We start from the raw sequence: 16,993 nt of genomic DNA on the forward strand, positions 1-16,993 counted from the left end.
TTCACCCCAAACACAGTTTCTTTGAGGTTATTAAAACCCAATGAGATTAAAGGAACATCTGGGTTCCAGGCTCAGCTTGGCTTCTAGCTAGCTGAGTAGTGTTAGGCTGGCCGGTTAACCTCTCTGAGTCTCTGTTTATTCATTTCCAACATAATGCAACTAGAACTAGCTGATGACCATAATCCTTTCAGCCCTGAAATGATTCCACAGAAAGATAATAGAAGTCCTGTGGGGAACCAGATGAACACTCTCTCACTTGACCTGGGCCAGGCATCTATCTGTGAGATTGCTTATCAGAACTAAAAGTACAGTCTGTGGCCATGGCATAGTGAAAAGTCTGACCTCATTCCTCACTTTCAGTTGACTGTGATCTCAACAGGCAATTCTCAAGTTGGGTTCCAGGGTCTGACTGCAAACAGAGCCTGAGTCTCCTCCTTCCCTGTATCTACATTCTGCTATGTAACCTTGCAGTGTCCTCCTACTCTGACTGGCCGTGTGACTCCCTTGACCAATGAGATATTAACACGATACAAGAAAATGCTGAAAAATACACGCACTGCTGGCTTTGCTCTCATTCTTGCTCCTCTGTCACGGCCAGGAGAACATGCTAGGTCTAGCGTGCCTCAGAATGAAAGCCATATATAGCAGAGACAAGTGACCCCCAGTCTTCCTAGCTAAAGCTATCCTAGATCATTCAACAGCCAGCTGAACTCCCAGACATGTGAGCAAACCCAGCCCAGATCAGAAGAGCGGCCTGCCCAATCCACACCTGACCAGAAACAGACATGTGAGTCAGATTAGCTGGAATCAGCCAAGTCCAGATCAAGATCAGCTGAACCCCCTAAACTTGCAAGCTGAATACATTTTTATTTTTGTATTCCACTGAGATGTTATAGTTGCTTGTTACGCAGCATTACTGTGGCAATAGATAACAAGCTCTCAGCCAGACTATGATGACTGTTTCCAGAGTGAAGCTTCCTTAGTGGTGAAACAAGTGTGGCACACGCTACATGCCTTAATCATAAAGGTTCACAACAGACGTGAATGCTTTCAAGGCTCTAAGAAGTCCCACAGTAAAGAAGTTTAACTTTGTCTAACTCATGTTTTCCTTAACCTATTTTACCAGGGACCCCCAAGTATGATTCGCTAATCAAATTCTCCCCCAACCTTAGATCCCAAGTCTGGGTCGAGCCTCTACCCAATCTTTTTGGGGTTAAGCCATGTATTTTGTTGTCTCTTCCAAGGTACTTAGTGGACCCTTCAAAAACAAATAAACAAAACAAAAAACTTAAAAGTATTTTGAAACTATGAACGCTTATATTGTTTATAACCCAAGTCTAATTATAAATAAAGGGGAATATTCTGCAAATATCCAAAACCCATGCATAGCCTCAGTCTAATTCCAACTTGCTCTATTAAAACTTGAAGAAAACCTAAGACTGACCTTGCCATTCCCTCCTTAACATTCTTGAAAGGCAACCCACTGCAATCCTCTTGTCGTGGTTCACAACCTTTGATGATCAGGGCCTTTGATGATCCATCTCCTCTCCTGCTATTCTTCCTTCCCTCCATCTCCTTCCTAACCTATTACTGCTCTCTGGTCTACATGCTACCCATGCTCAACTACTTTCAATTCCATCAAACGGCCATGAGCTACACTCTCCAGAATTTGGTCCTATTTGATGTGAATGTGAATTATGCAGCTTTGAAATAATATATTAAAAACATTAATATGGTCTCACATTAATTTGAATCAATGTTAAATCCACCCAAAATGTTAAAATTCTTCAAGAATTGTAGTTTCGAAGCTGGCCCAGACGAGGGAACGCTAAACTCTGTTTACGGAGTGGCCACAGGGTGGCGCCATATTAGCTGATAAAAGGAAATATCCACCATCTTTTGTCAGAATTATTCTTCAATTAGGGAAGTTCTGAATTTGCAAGGACATCAGAAACACAACTCTTCTTCTGGAAACTCTTCTTCACCTCTTAACCATACCCAAGACCTTCCAGGCAGTGTTCATCCAGCTAAACTTCAATTCACCCTTCCTGTATCAGTTGAGACAGTACTTCTTCCCTGAAACTTTCCCTGAAACCCCTAAAAACAGGTGATAACATCCTCCCATGATTGAATTTGCCTGATATTAACATTTTTCCACTATAAATGCCTATAATTAGGTCTACTCTCCTTCATGGGAGAGATTCTAGCTTGCCTGGTTCATAGTATATGATCAATGAATATAAGATGGGTTCATGTGTGGACAGATGGAATGGATGGATAGATGATGGATGAATGGGTATATGGATGGATGGGTGGATGTATGGATGGATGGGTGGATGTATGGATGGATGGATAGATGGACAGATGTATGTATGTATGTATGGATGGATAGATGGATAGGTGGATGGATGGAGGGATGGAGAAAGCAACAAACAGGATGGGCCACTGAATAAAACATGACTGATTTTTGCTGTATATTCTCTCCTTATCCCCTCCCCTGTCCAACATTAAGGAAAGATAATTACAAACACTAGGTAACAGCAGAGGAAAAAGAACCTTGATAATCTTATCAGTTGGATAAGAGAGATCATTATGAATTTAGAATTAAAACACAGACTTTTTGAAGTGAGGGCACTTGTCAAAAATACAACAGACAATCAGGAAAATAATGGTAGGACACAGTAGTGTCTTTCTTTTCCTAATCAAAGAAACTCTACTGAAAATACACCTTTTATTTTTTTGGATATAAACATTTTAACTCATTTGTTCAAAGTGAAGGACTCTCTCCAAGAACTGTGCTATGCAATGAATGTGACCTCTTCGATGGAAAAGATAAAGATGTAGGAAGGACTTTAGAGCTCCATGGGGTCAGATTTCCTGCTTCTCATCACAAAACTCACCAGAGAAATATTTTAGTTTCTCATTCACTTTCACCTTGGACACCAAAGTTCACTGTCTTGGTTACCCCATGAGTTGTCCTTTTCAATTAGGACAGAACTGAGTTCAAACACAGATAAGACAATTTAAAACCAAAAAAAGCTTGTTTCTGATGTTTCTTCTCTCATGCCTTTTGACCCCAGACCAAACACCCAGTCTATCTCTGGCACTTTTAGGCAGAGATAGGAAAATAGCTCTGCCATTGACTTAAACATCCTGCCAAATGATGCCAGGCAATAGCCTTAGGGAATGTCACATGGACGATCATTGGGATATGTGTGTGTACAGCCTCGTTCTCTAGGCTTTAATTTTATTTGAGCTTTATTTTGACTCTTTATAGACAGTGCATTTGAAAACAAGGGCTGTACAGTGTTTTCACCAGCCAGAAAAACCCCAAACAATTTTCTATGGATTGTTTTAACCCTCGAGTTAAGCAAAGGCATTATCTGCTGCTGCTGTTCTCCAAGTTGCTGTGTGCTCTATTTCCCTACTGTCTGAACTCCCTTAAAAAGCCCCACCTAAAAATATAAATAAGAACCTGGCCCTTTAGTCATATCATCAACAAACCACATGAATGTTGGCAGCAGGGGACACCATCACTGGTCCTCCCAAATCTCAACCTTCAAGATGCGGTAGCAGCCCAGCTTCTTGGAGCTGCTCTGTCCTTCAGAAGCTTGTTAAATTTTCAAGAACTCATTCGGGTCTCCTACAGCCTATTTTTCTGCATGCATTCCTTCCAAAGACATATGCATCCCCTGGGAAGAGATGAAAGTGATACCAAATAAAACAAAAGCAAACTTCAGAGGGATCTCTCAAGTAAATGTTCCCAAATAAAGAACAATTTCTGCACATTGTTCTTCCCTTTCTCTCTTTAACCCCCCTCAGTCTCTCAAGGTTGTTTATTTATTTATAAAAAGCACCCACCAGGTAACAAAATCAAGATCCCTTTTGCGGAAGGAAGCCCAGGCAGCTGTTTCCCAGAGACCATGAACTATCGTCACCAGGTCTCCCAGAGGCACAACTGAATCCACCCTGTGCTTCTTGCCTATGCTGTTCCTTACTTGGCCATGAACAGTTGCAGTCAGCCCCAGCAGTCTCTGCACCCTGTATAGTATAATCTCCTAAAACATCAGCTGAGAGTTTAGGGGCCAAATTTTAAAATAGCATCCAATTAATAATCCTAGTAATAATGAAAGAATTGCCAAACTGCTATGTTAATTCTGAAGCACAAGTGGAAGTTCAGCTAAATGAAGTGCAACTATTCCTCCACACCCCTCCCCACATCACCATTTAAAGGTTCCATTTAGTAATGGAAATTTCTGGAACTAGATAATGCAACATGTTAGCATTTTTACTTTATAGGTTCTATTCACTTATTCAACATTTACTGAGTGCTGATTATCCCTGGATATGAAGATAAAAATTATTGACAGCTGATCTCAAAGATGTCACAAAAATGCCACTCGAAAAAGAAGCTGCTAACAGACTTTTGTTCATTCACCTAACAAGTGATCACTGAGTCCCTGGTGCTGTGCAGGCACTGAGGCTGCCACGGTGAGTGATACAGACAGAAATCCCTGCTCTCATGGAACCTCCCTTCTGGAGAGGCAGACTGGCACACAGATAAGTAAACAGTCTGGGTATTAAAAGACACTAAAGGCTATAGAGGGAAAAGGGTAAAGTAGGGCAGCAGGCCCAGAGTGAAAGTCAGGGGGATGGCCATGTTAAACAGGAGGGTAAAGAAAGGCCCAACTGGCAAAGATTGGAAGGAGGCGAGGGAACAAGTCCTACAGACACTGGGAAGAAGAGTGTTCCAAGCAAAGGGAGAACGTGCAAAGGTCCTGGGGGCAGTGTGCCTATGTGTGTGAGGAGCAGCAATTGGCAAGGGCGGCAGCACAGAGTGAGCGAGGGAAAGCGGTGACCGATGAAGGGGCTGGGTCAGGCCCCAGAGGCCCTTTGAAGGGCTTCAGCTTATGTTCTGAATGAGGTAGGAAGCCACTGCAGGCCAGAAGCAGAGCCACAGGATCTGACTTACACACAAAGGATCACCTGGTCTGCTGTATGGAGCAGAGACTGCAGGTGGCTGAGGACATAAGCAAGACCAGCCAGATGGCCACTGCAGCACTTGGGCAGAGGACAGTGGTGAGTGGACCAGAGGTAGTGAGGAAGGTCATACAAACTGGTAAACTGGGAATGTTTTCTATACCAACAAATAACTTATTGATCGACTACATGTCTGTATTTGAAGGTTTTACAGGTTCGTTATTTTCCTACTTAAATGCCCAGTAAAACTCCAAATTTGTGTTCATTGGGTTTATTTAGTTCACCAGGTTCTGATGATGCGTTAATTTATATCCCCAGCCTTTATCTTTCTACCGACCCCCAGTTATCCACCATTGCTTTAAGATACCTCATTCCTCTGGTCCACTCCACCTTGGCAACCATTCCCAACCTTGGTACTGGTGATCGTGGAACTAAGTTTCCACTCACCCAGGCTTCATATCCCTTTGTTTCTTCCTTTGTCTTCTCCACTGTGAATCCAGACATGGAACTACCAGTTCTTCCTCTGAACTCTATATTTTTGGTAAGAGTATAGTACTGTCCGTTTTTTATTTTATTGAAGTATAGTTGATTTACAATGTTTCAGGTGTACTGCAAAGTGCTTCAGTTATACATACATATATATGTGTGTATACAGATGTGTGTATGTGTGTATATATATATTCTTTTTCAGACTCTTTTTGATTGTAGGTTATTACAAGATGTTGAATATAGTCCCCTGTGCTTTACAGTAGGTCCTTGTTATCTATTTTATATATAGTAGTATACTATAGTATATATAGTATCTGCTAATCCCAAACTCCTAATTTATCCCTCTCTCCTTTTCCCCTTTGATAAGCATAAGTTTTTTTTCTATGTCTGTGAATCTGTTTCTGTTTTGTAAATAAGTTGATTTGTATCACTTTTTGTAGATTTCACATATAAGTGATATCATACAATGTTTGTCTTTCTTTTTCTGACTTATTTCACTTAGTATGATAATCTCTAGGTCCATCGATATTGGTGCAAATGACATTATTTCATCCTTTTTTATGCCTGAGTAATATTCCGCTATATATATATATATATATATATATATATATACCACATCTTCTTTATCCATTCATCCGTTGATGGACATTAGGTTCCTTCCATGTCTTGGCTATTGTGAATAGTGCTGCTATGAACACTGGGGTACATGTATCTTTTTGAATTAGAGTTTTCTTCTTTTCTGGATATATGCCCAGGAGTGGGATTGGTGGATCATATGGTAGTTCTATTTTTAGTTTTTTAAGGAACCTCCATACTGTTCTCCATAGTGGCTGTGCCAATTTACATTCCCACCAGCAGTGCAGGAGGTGAACCCTATTTTGTACACTTCCCTCCCTCTCAGTTTCTCCTGCCACCATTGTGGTGTCAACCACTACAACCTTCCAGGCAGTCTCACTGGCTCCAACCTCTCCCTCATCAAAACCCCCTTGCTAATTGTGATCGAAATAACATTCTGAAAGTAGAGGTTTTATGATGTGACTTCCTCTGCTTGCAAGCATTCAGCACCTGCAACTTGGCCTCCAAGGGTCCCACCCAAAGGCTAGGGGTCTCTTCATAGCCCTCCATTCTCCAACTTCTCATCCCTACCCTACAAGGCCTTCACTCCCTCTGGAGTGTGAAAAGGGCCTTCTTGCTTTTTCTCTCACTTGAACTGTCACACATGGGGCTTTCCCAGCCTGTAAGGCCCTTTCTCTCTCTCCCTTCTGTGCAAACTTTCCTAAATCAACTCATCCATGGGGACTAGCTCAAATTATGCTCCCCCTATAAAAACACACCATAACTACCCCAGCCCCTATTCAGGTCAGGTCCTATTATGGCCCTCTTTATCTGACTCTCATTATTAGGATCTCATGACACAGGTGCATGCCATATTTCCTGGGTAGGTACAAACTTCATGGTCATGGATCAACTTGTATTTCTTTACACCTGCCACTGAGATACAAAATTCAATACATATTTACTGAATTAAATTATTTCAGTGAAATAGATTAACTGAAACAATGTCACCTTCCATCTTAGTCTCTGAAAGTGTGGAATTGAAAACCTCTAGAATTCAAAAGGATACAGAATCTTTGAATAAAACAGAATCTGAGTTATTTCTTACTCTATCTTTCTATTTCTCTTCTGCCATTTTTATTCTTTGACTCACTTTGTTTTTAGATAGTGTGCAACAGAAGAATTGGACAAAAAGTTACGGCTGGGGTTATCTCGAGATTATGCTCCCAGCATATCACATCCCAAATTGTAATCTAACCGATATTTGACTTATAAACAAGACACTGGCCTAATGGGAGAGTAAGCAGGAATGGAATGCACAGCTCTGGCCCCACAAAGTTTGGCCATCACTGAGATCTCTGAGTACAGAACTGGGGCCACATGGTGCTAGAAGCAAAAAGAAAAAGAAGTTGGCTTTTCACCAGGCACTTATGAATCAATTTCCAGGCAGGAATTCCTGCTACATTTCAGAAACTACCACACAGCCTCCACTAGCATGCCTTAACAATAGGACTTCACTGACTCCTAAATCACCATGGGGGGGGGCGGGGGGCACTCCCTGAGAAATGCTGTCCTTGTAGTCCCCAAAACAGGCTGCTCTTAACTTCTCTCATCAAGACAAAGATTCTCTCCACTTACTCCTTCTTCAAGGCAACTACCTCCAATTTTTAATTCATGCAAACAAGTAGTTGCCAGCACCCAACCTGAGCCACTCACAGTCACTGATGCCCTGAGGACAGACACGCGCCTTTGTCTCTAAAGCCCAGTGGGAGGCAGGTGGTGATCAAGCAGACACACAGGTACACAATTACAAACTCTGATTAGTGTGACGAAGGAAACTGAGATGGAACAGGGCATGAGACTTAATCCAAAGCGTTCCACACTCCTCTGAGGAAGTGACACTTGAGCTGAGATTTGAAGAGTAAGTTAGAAGCTAAGTGACAGATGGGGAGAGAGAAGAGAGGCTTCTTGTCCAGGGCCATGGAAGGACAGAGGGCAGGAGGGAGAACAGTGCACAGGAGTAACTTAAAAAACAAAACAAAGCAGGGAGGGGATGACTCAAGAAGTCAGAAGGCAGGTCAAGCAGAGCTTTGGGGAACATAGAAAGAAAAGAACTCTCTAGCCTCGGAGGGATGGGCAGGACCTGAGAATTCCTTCAAATCCCCCTAATGCTCTCATGTGCCATTGCCTACTCTGACCGCAGTACCCGTGACATAACCCATCCCACCTCAGCCCTTCAAAGAAAATCCTCAGTAGCACAAGACTTGGCCCTCTCAACCGATCGATGACTGGACAGCCGGCAACCAATATGAGTGTCTCTTAGAAGCATCTGAACTTGGGAGCATTTGAACCTGGGAGCTCTGCAGACACAGAGGCTATATAGCCAGTTGGTGATGAACACTGAACTAAAAAGCTTCCATGCAGTAGGGCCTGAGGGACATGTTGGGCATATTGAGTCCCATACAAAAGAAAAAGAAAAGTATTTGTAAATTGTTCATCACTCTTCCCAAGTCTATTTCCCCTCTCTGGGAAGCTAGCCCTGTGACTGCTTGACCAACAGAACGCAGTGGGAATGGTCACCCAGGACTTCTGAATCCTGGCCTTCAGGGCTCCGGAAACTTCTGCTTTTGCACGTATGTAACGCTCCCTCTTGTCATCCGGCCCCCAGGCTGAGAGAAGCCCAAGCCACGTGGACAGGGGCCTCATGGAAGAGCACGCAGGTGCTCCACTGGCATCCCAGATGGGCTCCCATTCTACAGCCAGCATCAACTGCCTGCCACGTGGGAGTGTCAGGTTGAATATTTGACTCATTTGAGCCCCCAGATAACTAAAGCCCCAGCAACACCATGTGGAGCAGAAGACCCACCCAGCTGAGCCCAGTCAGACTCCTGAGGGATACTAAATGGTAGTGGTTGTTTTAAGCCAATAAGTTTTGTGGTAGTTAAAGCAAGAGATAACTAAAGCAGAAATAGAGCAAGGTAGCAAATAAAATCAGGAAAGAATAAAGCAGAGATGCAGCCCCTGCATGACAGGGGAGTTCAAGCTTAATTCTGGGCTTTCCCACTCTAGTTCCATGACACTTGATCAGACTTTGTTCCTGTCTCTGTAATCCACAAATCTAAACTTCTTGACATTAAATGGCCTTTAACATGACCAGCTTAAGGGCTTTCTGTTCATAAAGGCTTTAGCTATAATACCCCCGTATTACAGTCACCGTTTTGTTCATGCCTCTGCAGAGGAATTCTTATTTATCAGTGCCCCATGAAGTAACCAGCACTCGTTACTGGTTCACTGTCTACAACTATGGAATTGATAAAACAGTCTTCACCAATTCCCTGCCTTGGGATATCAAGATTACTAATCCTAAAGGTTTAGGGACAAGAATAATTAGAAGGAATAAGGCTCAAGTACCTCTTAGGGCAGGGGTGTCAGATATGTTCTACTAAATGGGTGATCGTGAAATATGGATGCTAACATAATCATTAGTAATTGAAAAGGTAATCCACCATATTTCCATATTTTAGTAATTCTAAAGTGATACAAGGTAATTCTGTCATGATAAATTTGGGGTAAGGGAGCACAAATCTGAGCAAAGGTACGTATTGATAGAAGACACCAATGGCTCTATCTCCCTCCTTTGAGACGCTCATGAATTAGAAACATGCATTGCTCAGTATTTAGAACATGTGCTCCATGAGGTCTAGCAATATGTTAACACCCAAAGATTCTTAACTACGTTGTTTTTGTTTTGTCTTCATCCCTAATATGTTTAGAGTATATGTGCCGTCTATATTATTTTAAGTGATTAGATTACTATTCTATCCCTTGGTCTCAAGTCCAGGCACTCCTCCAAAGGCTACCCGCATTTTGGCCAAATCATCATATGCCTCAATGATTCTCCAACCCACGAGGAAATTCCATACCTTCTTCCATACCATCTCCCCTTCTCTCCTTGGGAATCTCACTATCATGCTTCAAGACTCAACTCAATGTCACTGGTTCTATGAAGCATTATCTGACACTCCCAAGCTTAACTACACCCTCACTGAGATACACATAATACTTTGTAGACGCCTATGCTACTTAAAATATTTATCATAATTATTTGTTTGAACGTCTATTTTCCCAACTACATTGTGATTTCCCTGAAAGCAGTGATCAAATACTATTCATTACTGACTCTTAGCAAAGGGCCGGAATCACAGGAGGCCCTCTGTAAACATGTAGAGTGACTGCTTTCTGTTGCTATAGTGCCTTACTCCAAGCTGCTTGAAATGCCTTTCACACCACCTTTTTAAAAAAATTTCCAAAAAGTGGATTATAAACCATTAGAGGGATGAGGAATAGAAGGAATTAGGAGGAAATGACTTATTTATCTAACATTAAAATACACGAGGGGTCGCAGGGCAGAGGGAAGAGCGGGCGGGCGGGCGGGAGGCACTGTCTCCAGAAGCGGAGGAAGGAGCTATGAGCAGCCGCCGAGAGGCCGCGGAGCCCGCGACGACCGAGCCGACGAGTAGCCGCTGCGCCTATGGCGGCCCCCAAGGACACCCACGAGGACCACCACGCCTCCGCCGAGAATGCTGACGAGTCCAACCATGACCCCCAGTTTTTGCTAATATTTTCTCTTCCTGAGCAAGAAATTAAAACGCTGGAAAAAGATGAAGAGGAATTTTTTAAAATGCGGGCCAAGCTGTTTCGGTTCGCTTCGGAGAATGACCTCCTGGGGTGGAAGGAGAGGGGCACCGGCGACGTCAAGCTGCTGAAGCACGAGGAGAAGGAGACCATCCGCCTCCTCAGGCGCAGGGACAAGGCCCTCAAGATCTGCGCCAACCACTGCATCACGCCGGTGATGGAGCTGAAGCCGTACGCGGGCAGCGACAGCGCCTGGGTCTGGAATACCACGCCGACTTCGCCGACGAGTGCCCCAAGCAGGAGCCATTAACGCGGAGAATGCGCAGAAATTCAAAACGAAGTTTGAAGAATGCAGGAGAGAGGCTGAAGAGAGAGAAAAGAAAGGATCTGGCAAAAATGAGAGTGCCGAGAAAGTAGCTGAGAAGCTAAGCAGCTCTTTAGGTGAAAGAGGGCAAGGAGCCCGAGGAGGAGACCAAGGAGGCGCAATGGGTCGTGTCCCGTTGTGTCCTTTGTCCCTGTCTTTTCCCTTTTTCTTTTTTTTTTAATTTGCCCTGCCCCTTCTTTTTGGTTTGTTTTTATTCTGTTTTGTTTTCACAAAGGACTTTATACAAAGAACTGACTTCCAACAACAACACATGAGAGAAATCTCTGAAATTTCCAGATGGGTAGATCCACTTCACCCTTGTGTTTCTATGAATTACCTATTATTCCATCTGATAGACTCAGATACATTATAATTAACTGCATACATGGTCCTAATAAGGCAGAGCTTCTGATTTTCAAGTCACTACTCAGAGGAGACCAAACAAAGAAGTTCACCAATTAAAACGTAAGGCAGCCCTCCAAAAAGTCTTCTTTAATAAGCACCACTTCTTTTGTTAATGCATCCTACCTGCTGAGTGTCCTTAGGGCTCAAGTACAATTTACACTTCATTATCTTATATCTTCACACCGTCTCTAGCTGTTTCATCTCATCCAATTCTGTCTGGAGAGCAAACTCTTCAAAATGGTGTCTCAGCCAAGGTCCCAGCAGGAGACAGATGGAACACACACAGGAGACAGCTGAGGGCATTTAATAAGGGATTATTTACCAGGTGTGGGCAGGGCTTGAGGAAGACAACCAGGGAATCTGAAGAGCCCTAGGCCAGAGGGGCAGGAAGACAGAGCCACCGGAACACAGTGAAAGTGCTGTGGCTACAGGAGGGGTTGCCGGACAGACTCTGTGGCTTCCGGGAGGATGACAGAGACAACCATCAGCCCAGTGTCAAGAAGAAACCTGGGGGGATAGAGGCTGACCTCATGTTCCTCCTCCATCCAATCTTCTGCTCTAGCCTCCCACTTCCTGAATCCGTCCAGACACCTGAGGGCAAGGAAGCCCATCAACGCAGCATCTAATGCTCCATCTGCAGACATGAGCACATGCAGAAGGTGGAGCGCAGATCAGGAGGGCCAAACAGAGACTATCCAACACTGATGGTATCACAGGCAGTACCTACTTCTCAGCCCCACCTACCCCCTACTAGAGCACTAGGCGCGCAGATGGTGAGAACAGAAAAGAGCCAAGACGGGATGTTTGTCGGAATCGCACTGTGTGTAGGAACCTCCACTTACACCCATTTCCGTTTCCCTGTGAGCCCGCAGAAGTGACCCCTCCACAGCCCCTCGGCACTCAGCTCCCACACACACTGACGAGGCCTTACTCTAGGACCCGAGACTCTGATGGTGGGCTTTTCATCAAGTGCCTACAAGTAAGACCTCCAACAAATAGCCCAGCTCTTCACCCCTGCAGAGGACTACTGTGAAGCCTATTCTACACCGCCTCCAAAACACAGTGCTCTGCAGACAGCACTCCGTTGCCCCCAGTGGGATCAACCTGGGGTCCACACACCCTATATTGGCTGCATTTCCTTCCTTATCTCACATCCCCACTCCCCTACTTGTGCTTCCTGGGACCGTCTGACAAGTAAGCTATTTGCACCCCAACCCTCATCTCAGGCCAGCTTTGGGAGAAGACAATCCACAACCCATGCCTCTGAAAACAGACTTAGGAAGAATGTGTGAGAGTGTGGGCACGTGTGCATGTGTGGTACTGGCCCTGCCTGTGGTTACTCTGCACCCAGGGAAAAATGTACTGAACTTGAAGTCAAACAATGTGACTTCTAAGTCTCCGACTTGGCCTTGAACTTGCTCTGTGAACCTTAGCAAATAACAACCTCCCCAGGCCTTGATTTCCTCATCTGTCCAATGAACTCCGATAAGAGGAACTTTAAGTTTCTCATCCAGCTTTAAAGTTTGCTAAAAATTTTCAGCAGTAAAAGGGACATAAATCATACAGCCCAACAGTGGACTGACACAAAATTCCACTCTTTGGTGTGTTTTCTTAAAGTTAGGTTAATTCAGAAAAAGCAAAAAGCACTTTTGTATGACCATAAAAAAACTTTTATTTTTTAAATTTATTTTATTGAGGTATCGTTGATTTACAATGTGTTAGTTTCTGATGTACAGCAAAGTTATTCAGTTACACATACATAAGAAAATAACTTTTAGAAATTAAGAACTGAACCTATCAACCAAATGGCCATTAGGTACTAATTTAAGTCAAATTTCCTAGCTTTGACAGCATACGTATAGTCAATTATTCTTAAACTTATAAATCTTGTATAAACATCTATTGACCATCGTCTTACTCCATTATGGGAAAAACCTATAAAAAATCAAGACTGGAAATTTTGTATAAAGTAAGCACCTCAAGAAATGGAGACCTGCTTTATAGTTGTGGTTCTGCCGAAACTTTGTCTCACTGAGCAAATCATTTCACTTCCTCATTCCCCACACCCAGTAGCACCTCCAAGAGGGGGACCTAGGGTCCTTCCATAAGCAATGATCAACTGGTGAATTAAAGAAGGGCCCTCGGCTTTAGTTTTATTAAATGGAAAAAAAAAGGCATAATAGGGTTACACTATCTATACCATCTCAACAAACTCTTCCTACTCTAACGTTCCCTCTTGAAATGAAACAGAATATAGTGACCTAAAATTCTGCCCCTCAGAATGATTCTATTCTTCTCTTAAAGCTATTGCCTCTGCCCAGAGTGGCCACCCTAGAGCAGTGCTTACCTACTTAGTGGCAGAAGCCACTGGATCCCAAATTCCATAAACTGAATATTAAGGGAAAAAACAAAAACAAAAGTGCAGTGCTGGGCATGCAGTGCCACGGAATGAATGTTGTTTCTAGCTCTCATATTTAAGATAATGGCAAAAATCAGTCCAACCACTGGTCATGAGCAACACCGTTCTGACAGGTGATCAAGACCTTGTCTCAGTAATATCTGGAAACATATGACAAGCAAACAAAATGCCTGGAAGCAGGGTAGAAGGGAGCAGAGGAGGACATGGAGGGAGGAAGATGATAAGACAGCATTCAAAGGCTCTTTCAGGACTTCCATGCTGGCACAGTGGTTAAGAATCCGCCTGCCAATGCAGGGACACAGGTTTGAGCCCTGGTCCAGGAAGATCCCACATGCCATGGAGCAACTAAGCCCGTGCGCCACAACTACTGAGCCTGCACTCTAGAGCCTGTGAGCCACAACTACTGAGCCCACATGCCACAACTAATGAAGCCCGTGCACCTAGAGCCTGTGCTCTGCAACAAGAGAAGCCACTGCAATGAGAAGCGCACCACAAAGAGTAGCACCCTGCTCGCCACTAGAGAAAGCCCGCGTGCAGCAACAAAGACCCAATGCAGCCAAAAATAAGTAAATAAAATAAATAATCTTTTCAAAAATAAAATATATAAGGAACTCAAATAACTCAGTAACAAAAAATAACCCGACTTTAAAAAAAAAAAAAGAAAGAAAGGCTCTTTCACTTCTTTTTCTTACCCAGCATATTCATAACAAATGCACCATCTGTAATAAAATGCAGAACCGGGCTTCCCCGGTGGCGCAGTGGTTGAGAGTCCGCCTGCTGATGCAGGGTACACGGGTTCGTGCCCCAGTCCGGGAAGATCCCACATGCCGCGGAGCGGCTGGGCCCGTGAGCCATGGCCGCTGAGCCTGCGCATCCGGAGCCTGTGCCCCGCAACGGGAGAGGCCACAAAAGTGAGAGGCCCACGTACCGCAAAAAAAAAAAAAAAAAAAAAAGTGCAGAACCTGAGAGTACAGTAAACCTTTTAGAAGGACTATTAGGACGATGGAGGGGTCTTCCTAGTTTTTCTCTTAGGCACAAAGAATTCAGAGTTTGTGGGTATGGGAAACAGAAGAGGGAGGATACAAACCAAAAGGAAAGTTCTAATTTTGCATCTTTGTGGGCAGACTATCTAAAAAATGGTTTCCTTCCTATTTCCTCCAACACGAAGAATGGTCAGCTGCTTCTCTATGATATTTCATATGAGTTTCAAGGTAAAGGAGGAAAGGAGGAGTTTCAAGAAGGAAGAGGAAAGAAGAAAATGAAGTTATACAATGTCAATTACTAAAAAGTTAGATATTAAATTATCTTACAGCCAATATAAATTTAAACAAAGTTATAAATACTAATTTATTATTTATACGAAAATTATTAAGAAATATTAAATTACCAAAAAGAAAATTATTAAATTACTTTGGAAATATTAGCATGAAGAGCTATAATCTACCTAATTGTCTACATCAGTGATTCTCAAAGATAATAGATTTACCTAGAAAACTTTCAGAAATTATGAAGCCTAGGATATACCAAAAACCAATTATATCAACATCTCTGGGGTGCTGGACAACCAACGACAGTATTTTTTGAAGCTGTACAGGTGACAGTGACAGGCATACAAGTTTGAGAACAACTGTTCTACATCATGCTGAGTTAATGTTGATGTAACTTAAGGCAAAAGACAGGGGCTTGAATCAATCCTTCACTTCTCTAAAACCTTCCCTTCCCTGGTTCTTACAGGTGGGCATCTGGGGCACAAAGCTTCATCTCCCCACTCCTCACATGCCTGAGGTTACCTCTCTACTCCCTCAAGCCACCTGAAATCAGATACTGATGCCTGTTATGGGGCTTATGGGGCAAAGAAGCCTGAGGAAGATCCCCCGGGAAGTGCAGTGACATTGAAATCATGTGCAGTGGGAACTGGTGACCACAGTGCCTTTGCAGGAAGGAGTCACACCCGCTAGCAAAGAAAACTTGCTGAGGGTGAGCCATGTACTGTTCTCAACGTGTGCAGCTCCACCCTCTTTTTCACTGGTTTTATTCAAACATTCATTCATTCACCCAAATGTTTACTAGACATGTGGTTTGGTCCTAGCTCACCTTGAATTCAAAGCTTGAAGGGAAAACAGATTTCAAAAAGTAACTGCAACTCAGCGTAGTTAGAAAAATGGAAGTGAGCAGAGTCATAGTAATAAAATACACAAACAACAAATTACCTCTGGGGAAAGGGTTTTCCGGACTGCGGGAAAGAGTCACAAGGTGAGAAGATATGAAAACAGAAATCTATTTAGTACTGCATATGGAAAATGCACAAGCGATAAAAGGTCAGAGGTCAGTGTGAAGTCAGAAAGGGCACAACTATTTTGGCCTTACCCTAGAGCCAGTGACCACACTACTGACATTTTGGGCTGGATAATTCCTTATTGTGGGGGCCTGTCCTGTGATTGTGGGATGTTTAGCAGCATCCCTGGCCTCTACTCACTAGATAATAGCAACACCTAACACCCCCAATACAGTCATTAATGTCTCCAGACATTGCCAGATGTTCCCCAGAAGCAAAATCACCCTTAATGGAGACCCACCGTCCTAGAGGCAGTGTGGACCTACTGCATAGGCAGAACAAAGTCAGAAATTTGCCTTTTAGAAAAAGCAGTCTGACAGCAGTATGGAGAATGAAGTGGAGTGAGGGGACATAAACTATAAATCCAGCACGTGAACCTGCAGATTTGTGTGCACATTTATAACCACTTTTATAAGGATATCAGAGAGTCCACCCTCTCAGTGGACCTACTTTATACAATAGACTTTCAAAGAAGAATCAAGTGAAGTTTTTTGTTATGTTAACTGTTGTTACAATATGAAAGCTTCCCAAAGTTAGCCTCTGGGTGGTGGGATTCTGGGTGATGGCTATTTTCTTTATACTTTTCAGTATCTTCCACAACCTGAATGAATAAAAGAGCAATTACTTTTCAAGGTACCTTCCTCAGGTATACCCTTCGTGGAAATAAAAATATTGCATGCATAATACTCAGCTGCAATGGTGGAAGAAAGGATCCCACAATATCTAACTCACACACACATGCACACGAACACACACACACATACATACACACATATACATGCACATGCATGCCTACCCTTGCTCACTGTAC

The 16,993-nt window shown here is 43.3% G+C and overlaps 1 protein-coding gene and 1 pseudogene across 7 annotated transcripts in view; one reads left to right on the top strand and one right to left on the bottom strand.

Moving 5' to 3' along the window:
* Positions 1-16,993, bottom strand: part of PLCB4 (phospholipase C beta 4) — a 421,043-nt gene that overhangs the window by 334,303 nt on the left and 69,747 nt on the right. The window lies entirely within an intron of this gene.
* LOC115861606 (ran-specific GTPase-activating protein pseudogene) lies at positions 10,556-12,054 on the top strand (annotated as a pseudogene).

This window comes from Globicephala melas, chromosome 15, assembly GCF_963455315.2.
Source record: "Globicephala melas chromosome 15, mGloMel1.2, whole genome shotgun sequence".
Taxonomy (NCBI): domain Eukaryota; kingdom Metazoa; phylum Chordata; class Mammalia; order Artiodactyla; family Delphinidae; genus Globicephala; species Globicephala melas.